The sequence below is a fragment of the Callospermophilus lateralis genome, chromosome 6 (assembly GCF_048772815.1).
Source record: "Callospermophilus lateralis isolate mCalLat2 chromosome 6, mCalLat2.hap1, whole genome shotgun sequence".
Lineage (NCBI taxonomy): Eukaryota > Metazoa > Chordata > Mammalia > Rodentia > Sciuridae > Callospermophilus > Callospermophilus lateralis.
The window spans coordinates 70,187,180-70,199,591 of NC_135310.1; the positions used below are offsets into that span (position 1 = coordinate 70,187,180).

At 33.1% G+C, this 12,412-nt stretch overlaps 1 protein-coding gene across 4 annotated transcripts in view; it reads left to right on the forward strand.

The window, feature by feature from the left end:
* Positions 1 to 12,412, forward strand: part of Epha7 (EPH receptor A7) — a 163,786-nt gene that overhangs the window by 76,847 nt on the left and 74,527 nt on the right. The window lies entirely within an intron of this gene.

Here is a 12,412-nt window from a genome sequence, read left to right on the forward strand (position 1 = left end):
TCCCATGATACTTACTTCTCTTTGAGATGCATCCAACTTGAGAGCGACATTCTTTGAGACCAGTGATGAGGATAACAATTGGTTTTTCTATGATGCTGTACTCTTTGATATGAAAAAAATACAGAGTATTTTTTTTCCCTGCCAGTTCCCTATGAGAGATAGCTTTCAATTGTTTACTGGATACGTTTATACAAATCTGAATAAGTTTATATATTTTAAAAGGAGCTTTTTGAAAACAGATCTCACTCATAGCCCAGATACTTGGGAAAAAAAATCTCTCAACTAAAACGCAACACAGTACTCAAACTGGTTTTATATTTGTAAAATTAGATTTTTCTTGGGGAATTGGTCAATGAACTCCTCACAGAAAAAAAAAAAAAACAAAAAAAAAAAGAAGGTCTCATTTCTAATCCATACTCAAAAGGTGGGTGGGGGGCAGTCTTTTCTTACAGCCTTGTTCAATCAGTGTGTAAATACATTCACTTAGTAAATAATCTTGTGATTCTGACCTTTTGGAAGTGGTGTGCACTCACTGGAACCTTGCTTTTGATCACTGGTAATCTTTGACATTATTGAGCAACCTTATCCTCCAGGATCTTTCTCTAGTGTTCGGGGTCAGTCTCCCGTGGGAGAAAAGTGTGGGTTTGAATTGTGGATTTGAAAACAAAGCAGTATCACAATCTCCTGTTGTTAGAATGCTTTCTGTGAAGAATCTCATTTAGTGACTGTGCCTTCAACCGAATAGGCACAACATCATCAGTCCTCTGTTAATTCCTCAATTATACTTCACTTGTATATCTGTTTTGTAACCACTTCCAGTGCCAATGCCTAATGGTGGCAAAAGATAAATAAGCAGGTTGGTCAATATAAGGCTCTTTGTTTTCCCGTTCTTTTTATAGTGTTTTTTAAAAGGTATCCAATTTATATTGCTCTAAATGTCCTCCAGATTTGTAGTAAATTTTTTAAGTTGAAAGAACGATGCCATTCAAGGCAAGAAGTTACTCTTAACTACTTGGGCAGAATCTGGGACCTGGTGTTGGGGTGAAATTGTTCACTCTTATTTTTATAAGGAGGAAAAGTCTTTGAACAGCTGTATATTTAACTGCCCTCAAGGCTTTCAAAATGATGTGCACACTACCTCCTAACAGCTTGTAACATATGGCATATGAATAGAATCTGAAACTTTCATGGATGCTTTGCATACATGATGTTAAACTCAACCAAAGAGTGTGTAAGGCATAATGCTCTGGGCAGCTTTAAAATCTAGTGCATTATTGTACATAAAGTTATGTGATAGTTGTATATTATTTTTCTTTCATGTTTATTTAGGTCTTTTAGTACTTGAAAGACAAGTTTTGGTATTCAATGCATAACATGAACTATTTTTTCCTATTATAATCCTACATTAAATAAATTTCTAAAATATTTGCATGATGCCAAACACTGTGGTTCAAGCCTGTAATCCCAGTTAACTCAGGAGGTTGAGGAAGGTGAATCACAAGTTTGAGGGTTACCTCAGCCACTCTGTGAGACCCTGTATAAAAATTAAAAAAAAAAAAAAAAACAACAAAATAGACTGAGAATGTAGCTCAGTAATAAAGTTCAATCCTCAGTAACAACAACAACAACAAAAATTAAATTACGAGTAAACATCTGTTTTTATTGAGTAGCAAGGACCACTTCTGTGTTCCTTTTTGATGTTACAGCAGCAAAGATATACAATGTATCTTGTATGCTATATTCATGCATCCATCCAACAATTTCTATAGACTGTTAAGCAGTGAATAATGGAGAATCCACTGTGGTTGTTTAAATTTTAATAATAATTTCATTGCTAAATAAAAAGTTTTTATCTCTTCTAATATTTTCTAAATGCAATGGAAAATAATATAACTTTAGTTATTCATGTTTTGGTGAGAAGATGTTGTTATAAGAATTTAGAAGCATTAATAGTTTTTCAGTCTCCATTTTAATTGCTATAGATACAAAGGCATGGGATTTTAAAAAATCTTTATAAAATTATTGCAAAGTCACCAATTATTGCTGTTTAATTTACAGGTCCAATAGTTTTTTCCATGTTGTTCCTTTCTTTTTTTCTTTTTCTTTTTCTTTCTTTCTTTTTTTCTTTTACTACTCTGTGTCTTTTCTGCTTGTCTTTTACAAAGTACAGATGCTTTTAAAAATATGATTATTTCACTGCTTATTAAAATTGTAATTCCCTATGTTCTTACTGACACCCAGATCTTTAACAAATACTTTGGAATTATTCTGTAAATACCAATGAAACTGTAAAATTTTAAATAGAATTCATGGCTCAGGTTTGGTTAGGGTAAGAAGCTTATATTACAACTCTAGACAGATAATATATCCCATATGTTAATGATTATGATTTTCGTTCTAATACTAAAAGCAGAAGTAGGGAGAATTTTTACAATATTTCTTGAGTCTCCCTATACATATTAGAGGCAGAGAAATTTAGACTGGAGTCACATAAATGATCAAACTATTCAGTCCTGCCTTTTAACACTTTATTGACTCCTTAGGAATCAAACTTGCTACAGTTTAGTATGAAAACTGTTATTTTCAGAATGCAGAGAGAAGATAAACAATTTGTGCTAAGTGATAAGTTTGTATAGTTGGATCAGACTCCTTATGAGGACAGAAAGGCCCTGTGGCCGAGGTTATTTATCTTTTCCTATCCTTCATTTTTATACTTGTGTTGCCGTGTATCTGAGAAAAATCAATCAACTGTAATAAACACATAGTGATACTCATGTTTTAAAAGTTTTAAATATGTGCTACATATCCAATCCTTGCTAGTTTTGGATTAAGTGTTAAAGTGAAATATGCAAATATATTCATGATTATCAGTAAATGAAATGGATTTACATTATACTTCTAACCTTAGTATTTTTAATTTGATCCAGAATATTTTCATTATAATAACTAAAACCACAAAATATTCAGATTTCTATGAAGAGTAGTAGAAATTTTAACATCTTAATATGTGTCTTTGGACATTTTTCCAACATTGCACATTAAGTTTTATTCTCTAGCAAACTTTTCTGGTATTGTATATGGAGGCTAGATAATTATCTCTAGAAATGTAAAATTAATATAAACATAAATGTAAAATTAATTTCTATTATTTTGATATATTTGAACAGCATTTTTGTGAGTTTTTCCCATTTAATAGTTTAATTAGGATTCATAACACTAAAGGAAAAGGCAATATCTAAGGAAGTAAAAAAAATAAATACTTTAACTAAAACACATTTCTTTTTTCTTAATATAAAAATAAGTAAGATAATTTTGGAACTTCACAGATCTAAAAGGTCAAAATAATAGCATTTTCATGTTTAAGTTAATTCAGGCACAATTTGATTGCATTTAATCTTTGCCATATCACATTGATAGCCATATCAGTTTGCTAGAATATTTGAAGTTAAAAATATTCTATATAGTCTTATTTACTTGTGTTGAAAATTTGAGCCACTTTCTGAAGTATTCCTTGCTTTTGTCTTCATATTGAAGATAGATTAATAAGACGTTTATAAAACGAATAATAAAGTTTATACATTTACTCCTCATCTCTCAGCAGTCCACTGAGCTCCACTCCAGTATACTTGTCAAAACTACAAGAAACAATTGTAAATATATTTTGAATCTAATTATTTGAGAATTTTTAAAAACAATTATTTTTTTGCCTTTTTTTAATTGGTTGTTCAAAACATTACAAAGCTCTTGACATATCATATTTCATACATTAGATTCAAGTGGGTTATGAACTCCCATTTTTACCCCAAATACAGATTGCCAATGTGATTCTGAAAACAATTATTTTATTAATAGTCTTTTAAAAAGTCAAGCACCTGGGGCTGGGGATGTGGCTCAAGCGGTAGCGCGCTCGCCTGCCATGCGTGCGGCCCGGGTTCGATCCTCAGCACCACATACAAACAGAGATGTTGTGTCCGCCGAATACTAAAAAAAAAAATAAATATTAAAATTCTCTCTCTCTCTCTCTCTCTCTTTCTCCCCCTCTCTTTAAAAAAAAAAAAAAAGTCAAGCACCTAACAATGTTAGGTGTAGAATACCTGCATAATATATATTTCTTCAAAAAAATAGATTAATGTGTTACTTCTATTGAATTGAAAAATTGAGGCAATGTGACTTGGTGTTCTCCATGTTTGTCATAAGGCAGAGTTGTATAATGAAAGGTGTGTTCCTTCACTATTGGCTTGTGGTGCCACAGAACAGATAAAATGACCATGTTTTACCATGTCCACTGAAATACAGAAAATACCACATTTGAATGAATCATTAAATTGATGTAATTCAACAGATTGAATGGCTGTTTGATCTATATATATGGATTACATTGAGGAAGTTATTGGGTGAGAAGTAAAATTGCTTCAATTGTTTGTGTATTTCAAGTGAAGTAATTCTTTGTCCTCGGTTATTCTGATTATTTCTTTAATTCTATGATAGTGTTTTGAAAAATGTTTATCTGTGCACATGAACTACACATGAATTAAATTTAGTGTTCATTTTAGAAGGGATCTCTGTTTCTTAGTAAGTTGCACATGAAAAAAAGGTCTACATTTTTTTTAAAGGAGTCCAGAAAATGTTATTTATGTTGGTTTTCTGTTGAAGTTGTGATCTTCATAGTTCAGGAAGGTGTGTGGTCAGGAGTTTCCAAATTTGGAAAGGGTTTAAAGATGAAAAGAACTGAGAAAAAAAACCCTCTGGATTTAGCTAGAAGGCTATCAATGAAGACCTTAGAAAATATGGTTCACTGGAGTGGTGTGACTACATGTGTAGTAAGACCATCTAAGTTTATTGCTTTTCCTAAAATACAGTGACTTTCTAAATTTATTTATAGTATTGTGAATTATACATTATTTGCAGAAGTTATGCCTAAACACTTAAGAGTCTCCTGCATTCTCATGCTGCTTATTGAACTCTTCATCACCTGCAGGACTTTTCTCCAAGTAGTCCATTGCTTCATATAAATATAAAAACTCCTAAATATAAATATTCCTGTAATATAAAATCCCTAAGGAAACAGAAGTTAAAGTTACCAGTAATGCCTATACACTTGATGGTGAACCTGAACATATCTTAATGAAAGGCCACTTAATGCTTAGTGTTGTGATTAGATGTCTTTCTCCATGCATCAAAGTTCTAAAATCAAGGTCCGCAGTGAGGAATCACTGTCTGACACCTTTTAAGATGTCTTCTTAGCTTGATACTAATGTTCACATGGAAGAGGGAAGAATAACTATCTTGCTCTGTGAAGGTGCTATTAATTACCTTAATTAAGAGCTACCTTCCTTCTGTGATCACCCTTTTAGGTATTGTTTTAAAAATTTTAATTGCTATATTTAACAGAGTATATTAACTGTGACATTTTTTTTCTATCTCTTCCAAAACTAGCATAAAAGGATAGATCAACTAACAGTTCAAATAATAATTTACATTGTTTATTATTTAATTTATTAATATGATTGCTCAGTATCTTCTGCTTCAAGCATGTGGTTTTTTATTGTTGTTTTGTTTTGTTTTGTTTCCACCAAGGATTGAATCCAGGGGAGCTCAACCACTGAGAACATCCCCAGCCCTTTTTGTTTTTTATTTTGAGACAAGATCTCCCTACATTACTTAGAGCCTTGCTGAGTTTCTGAGGCTTTGAACTTGTATTCCTTCTGCCTCAGCCTCCCAGGTCACTGGGATAATAGGCCTACAACACCATGCCCAGCAAGTCTTTGATTTTTCTAAATGACACTTCAGTTGTTGAGTGTAAAGGAAAGAAGATGGACCCTGGAGAAATAAATTTGGTTTATCTTTCTAGTTGGACCACATTTTCACTGTATGAAATAAACCATGCATAGAAAAAAATTATTGTATCCCATATTATCATCAAAAAATGTTTGAGATGACAAGATTTTGAGAGAATTTCTACACAGTCACTAAGTTCATTTAAACTCACCTGTACCTTTTGTAGATGGAATGTATAATTTAGGAGATGTCTCCTTAGTTTAAAAATAAATCTACAAAGAATTGCTATTTTGGAAATGTATTTGAAAAATCAAATACATGAGGACTGATAGTTCTTGGTACAGCACTCACATTCTTTATTAGGCTCGAGTAAATTCTTGGAAGGGTTCTCGGACCATATGCTGTTACTGTGTTAGCACATCTAAAAATGACAAGTGTATTTCCATATTTTCATTAATATTGCTTATAGTCTGGCTTAGAAGTTAATTGGCACAACCTTTCTAACTTTCATGTTTGAGGTAAAAAGTGCTAATGATTGGCAATTAGCATATTCAGGACTTCTGCTTAAAAGAAGTATGATAAATGTTTACTAGCCACTGTCTCAATTAGAACTCTGGGACATACTTTACCATTATTTGTTAGGTGTGTATTAGTCACGTCTTCACAACAGATGTGAAGAAAAGAAAATATTCACTTAATATAAATATAAAAACTCCTAAATATAAATATTCCTGAAATATAGAATTCTTAAGAAAACAGAAGTTAAAGTTACCAGTAATTTTAAGAAATTTTAAGTAAATTTACTTCATTCCCTTGGGATCCTTGAAGTATTTGTTTCTTGTATGTGTGTGGTAGTGAGATTGCATCTTTACGATGTTGTTCAAGTCATTTTGATGATGAAAGATGAACGTGATTTTTGTAATGATGTTTTGGTTAATTTATTATACAACATATGACCTTGGCTTGATCTTTCTTCTATTCCTTTATCAACATTTTTATCTTTAAATTAGAAAACTCAGAACTTTGCCTGTTTTTTGATTTTATCATATAGTCAAATTATTATTTGTCCTGTATAGTATTCCTAAAGACACCTGCCATCTCTCATCCCCCTTTCCTCCAGTGAATCTTTCTCTTTAAGTTGTGTGTCTAAAGGGGACATATTGATTACATAGGAGTTTCATGAGTTTCTGTAATGAAAATATACTTCTCCCCAGATTGAACAGTTTTCCTTTTAAATATCAAAATTGCTACAACTTGGGAATCAATGTCCTAGGGGATTCTATCACACCAAACTCTTCCCAGTCAGCTGACACTTGAAAATTCACCAGTGACACAATTTCCCTTAAAACTCTTATTCATTCTTGTATCATTCAAAAATATTTATTCATAATTCATAAGTTTCATACATTATTCTAGGTGCCAGGGAAATGCAGTAGAGTAAAAAAAAAATCTATGAAAATCTATGTCCTTAAGAAGTTTCTAGCAAGGGTGAGATGGGGGTGGAACAGACAAAAATATGTTAAATGTGTAAAGTATAAAGATTAGATGCTGTTGTTTAACAGGTTATCTAAGAATGGCAGGAACAGAGGGTCAAGAGGGGTTACAGATTTAATTTATAGAGCTGTTAGGAAAGGCTTTCTGTGGGAAATGATATTTGAATAAAGGCCTGCATGATATATGAAAGGCAAGTGAAGGAAGGGTGTTCCAGACAGAGAGAACGTCTTACAAGGTCCTAAGCAAAGAGTCCATTTGACATGTCCCCTGGAGATGGGCATAGGTGGCCTAGCAGTGAAAGGAAGAAAGCAGAAGAGAGAAAATCGATGTGGGGTTATTGGGGGTGGCAAAACATTGTTTTATGCCTTCCACACTTTAGATGGGGATGGAAAGCCATTGGGATTTTTTAACAGAGGAGGAACATGACTCTACTTCCATTTTAGCCATGTCACATGGCCACCGTGTTACAAATAGATATGAAGCTCAGGAGTAGAAGCAGGGGATTTTTCAGAGAGTATATTTTAGTAACCTAGAAGAGACTGAGGTGGTTTCCAGTAGGGTTGTTGCAACGGATTGTCAAAGTGGTCGGTTTGGGATGCATTTTGAATAGGCAGACAACAAAGTTAGCTGGCTGTTTGTGGAGTATGACAGAAAGAGAAAGACCAGGTGTAGTTTTGAGTATTTTAGTCTTCGAAGCTGAAAAGATGAAATCATTAGTATTTCAGAGTTAGAAGTTTGTGGGAGGGATAGGTTTGAAGAAATTTAAGAGCTCCATTTTGGGCATGCTAAGTTTAGGATGCCTGTATCTGGTTACACCTGTCTATAGTTCATGCGCAACTTCTGGGTTAGTGATTCGAATCTGGTGTTCTCAGGATAGACATGGAATTTAAGTTATAAAACTAAGTGAGATTTGTAAAAAAGTGAGTGCAAGTAGAATCAAAAGCAAATTGTGATCTGAGTGCTACCAGGTGTTGAATAACACACACAAAAATGTGACAACACACAGCTGGTAAGACAGGAAGAAAATGTAGAGGTTGATGCTCTGAAAGCAAAGGAAGTATTTAAAGGAGGAGGCAGTGATCTGTGTCCAGTGTTGCTAACAGCCCTGCAAGGAGAGGAGTGAGAATGGAATTTTGGTTATAATCGCCTCAGTATGGGTATAGTGGCCATCAGACCAACTCATGTGTTTCGGCTGCAGTAGTCTGTAGACTAAGGGTGGCTGATGGTCAGCTCTGCTCCACACATGTCACCTCCAACTGGGAGTATTGTGCCCAATTCTAGAAACCATGAGTGAAAAGCAATACAGACATATGTTTTAAGGTGGTGAGAAATGTGAAGAAACACATGTATGGAATTTGAATGGAGTTGGAAGAGTAGATTTGGCTAATTTAGAGAAAACTAAAGAAGTATAATTGTAATCATCCAAAAATTCTGCAATTTTATACCTTAAGAAGTTGTTTCTTATATTAAATTACAATATGTCTCTCTGTTATTTCTCTCCATTCATTCATTTATTTAATCAATATTGATTGTCTATAAGAGGCAAACTCTGTGCTAGCTGGTGGAGATGAACCAGTAAGTAAGGAAGATATGATATTATGTAACTCAGTAGATTTTTGGATTTTGGTCCAAAAATGTGATGTGCCATGTTGAAATTCCCATGTACTCTGGGCATTTCATAATAGCTGGCAACTGTCTCATGGAAGCTGATGAAGAGAAAAGAGATAACATAATCTTACCTAAAAAGTCAAAGAACAAACCATGTGTTAGTTTCAAAATTGCTCTCTGTACTTGTTTCTACTTAAAATGTTCAATGAATGACACACAAGTCAGTCTTCTAAGTAAGTTCTAGTCATACTATTTGTTAGATATTGAGCTTTCATAAGAAGTTGTCTCCCTATATTTTATATCATGAGAGCATTCATTTAAAAATCATTCTTTCACATGTTAAAGAGAACAATCTGTCATGCAGTGCCATATTGAGTTGCGGGTTTTGTTTTCACTCTTCTGTTAAATAAATATCGATTGAATGTCTGAAGTATGTCAGATAATTTGCTTGGGGATAGGGATTAAGTGGTGAAATGGACATAGCCTTTCATGGTACCCAGACTGCAGAGAGACACAGATAACGTTTTCTTTCCTTTTTACATCCACTAATAGTGTACCATTATTCTTGAGTGTTCTTCTGAGATTTTTATTATCTGATTCTAACCTATGAATAGAATTATCTGTTACATAGCTAATGTTTGGTGAAGACATCAGGCAGTTTGTAGATCTAGAATTGTTATTCTTGAATTTTTGATAGATCTCATTGATGGCAAAGAGAGGATGTTGTGTCATTTCTTGCAGTAAGCACGGGCAGCAGCTCTACATCTATCTTGAGCCAGAAGAGAAAATAAATAATTGTTAAATCTCGTGTGTTTGATGATAACCAGTTTTCTTGGAAAATTCTTGAATTAAGCAAGTTCACTTCATTGATGTTCACATGACTCTAAATCCTTTTTTCCCCCTGACAATTAGATATATTTGGATTCTTCAGACATGTACAAAAATAATAAAAATGTTATTTCTGGGCAAATTTAAAATACCAAGTACACCAAGAGATTCAAAATATTTTTTACCATAATCAAAATTGATTAATGTATATGTACTTATAATCTTAAGGAAAGTGATAGTCCATTTTACTGGGCTATTTTTAAAATTCTCTTCATTTGGTTTGTCCTTTATTTTTACCTGGGTACTCTATGTGGATGTATTTTGACAATAAAGAGTAGGTGAGGAGGATTGGAAGCAAGAGAGTATAGTTCCAAAATGCATACTTTTACCATTTTAAACAGAGTTTCCAATTACAGAAAGTTTTAAATAATTAATCCTAGTAGTCGTTATTTGAATCAGTTAACCAGTATTTGTTTTTGTTTTGTTTTTGTTATCATGCAGCTTCATATGCCTGACATTTGTTTTAATAAAAAGATATACTATCTTATTAGAAGGTCAAGGTGATTAATTTTTCAATTGAGTTTTTATTGTTCAAAGACAATAGAATAAGTGAGATAAAGTTGAAATATCTATGATATACAAATCATTTAGGACTCATTCTTTCTAAATTCCATCAGTCCTCTGCTTTGAATTTAAGATTAACATTGAATCATATTTCATAACAACCATTTCTCTATGTGTATATATCATTCCTGAAAATTCTAAATTTTTTCAGCTGGCAGGACATTAAAGCATATTTTGGCGTACACCATCAGTGGTCTTATTTTTCATTTTTACATTATGGTTTGGAATATTTGTTTATTTATTTTTGCTTCTCCCTGGGGGAGGGCAGAGAAGGAGGCATTTCCTGGTAAGATAATTGTCTAAAGTAAACCTTTCTCTCTGTTCTCGCTTTGTCCTTCTTCTCCCATTTACCCTTGTTTTTAATACCACATACCTTGTTCTGAAAGGATGCCTTTTCCCAGAATTATTATGAATTAGTAAAGAATAGAGCAGTAAGTAGGAAGTCTCTGAATAAAGGCTTGCACATAGGATTTCTCCCTCCTAAAATATGAGATTCTTTTACGTCTGCTTTCTGTGAATGAGCACATAGAAATATTTTCCTCTGCTTCCTGACTAAGGTCTTAATTTATAAGAAATTTCAAAGTTTTGGGTGCATAAGTGATATAAAATGATGAATTGTTTCTGTGAATATACCTTTTAGTCATTTTGGGTTTCGTCGTTTCTTGATCATGTTTCTCAAATCGGAAAGAATGGACCTACCTCCACTCACCCCAACATACTCGCATAGGATATTTATTAAAATGGAATGGCCAGCGTTATTTAGAGGTAGTGTACACCGTTCTGACAGGTGAAGTTTTCTGAAACTTTCCTTGTTGTTCACTAATGTGTCATGTGAGTTCTGTGGTCCTGTATTTGCCTCAAGAATAATCCTGCTATATTCTCCTATTTCGTATCTGTAATCTTCTCTCAGTTTTTCCAGAACCTAAAGATGATTTGTGGAAGATTCTTTCCCAATCTAGAATATTAAACACCACTGAGGTTTATGGAATATTCCTTAGCATCACCTTAGATGTCTAATTTTCAGGTTGAAATTAAAAACAAATACTTGAGATTTTCCTGGTCAGTCTGCACACTTGGAGACCTAATTCAAAATAGTCAGATGAATATTATCAGAATTTAATCACAAGCATATTTTATGAGAATTAATATACATATGTAGGAAAAGCAAATTATCCTGGGATCAATATTCCAAATTTAAAAAAAAAATTATCCCATTAATTTTGTTTCTTAAGCAAACACATCAATATTCCTGCTTTAGGTAAATAATCACAGAAATGTTTCTTGTGCTCAATAATTCATCTTACCTTTCATGGATGGCTTAAGATAATTTGTCAATTTAAAGTGGACCGCTGATAATACTTGGAGGTAGTTCTGTATTTGTGATTAAATACATGTGAAATATGTAAGTGGAAGGACTCCTGGAGTTAAGATTTTAATATTTCAGTTGTAGATAACTCTCTTTGAAAACATAGCTTTTTATACAGATTTGGTGTGAAAATGTTTAGTTGAGCAGATGGAGATCCAGCTGGTAGAATATATGTTTGTCAGGGTATCTGGCATTTAGCTACATCCAAAAATGATATCAAACTGAAAGATGCTAAAGAGCAGCACTGTATGAAAGCCAGTGTGATCGGCTAGGGGTAGAGTGCTTTCATTTTTGATTTCGTAACCCTGAAGGAATACATTTTAATCCAGATGGAATTTTCAGTTTTAAAAATAAAATCCGAGAAAATGTAAATAAAATTGTCAAACAGCTGCCTTTCCAAAATCTTGATTATAGTATGTCAGTAAAAACATGCTACTTTGTATGTTGAAATTAAGTACCTAATGAATAGTACATACCTGTAATGTACAATAAACATGTAAATTTCCCAAAACATTATATTCTATATACTTAAGCTCATTATTTTGGTTTCTTGAGCTAAACTATAAGAAGTAGTGGATGATGATGACTAGAGTGAGAGAAAGGAGGACTCCGTGTGTGGAAGAACAGCAAGAGCTCTAAATACATTTGAGAATATTTTGCCCTGTGAGGCACCAGTATTTTAACCTCCACTGAAGAGAAGAGAAGGTTAGGGAT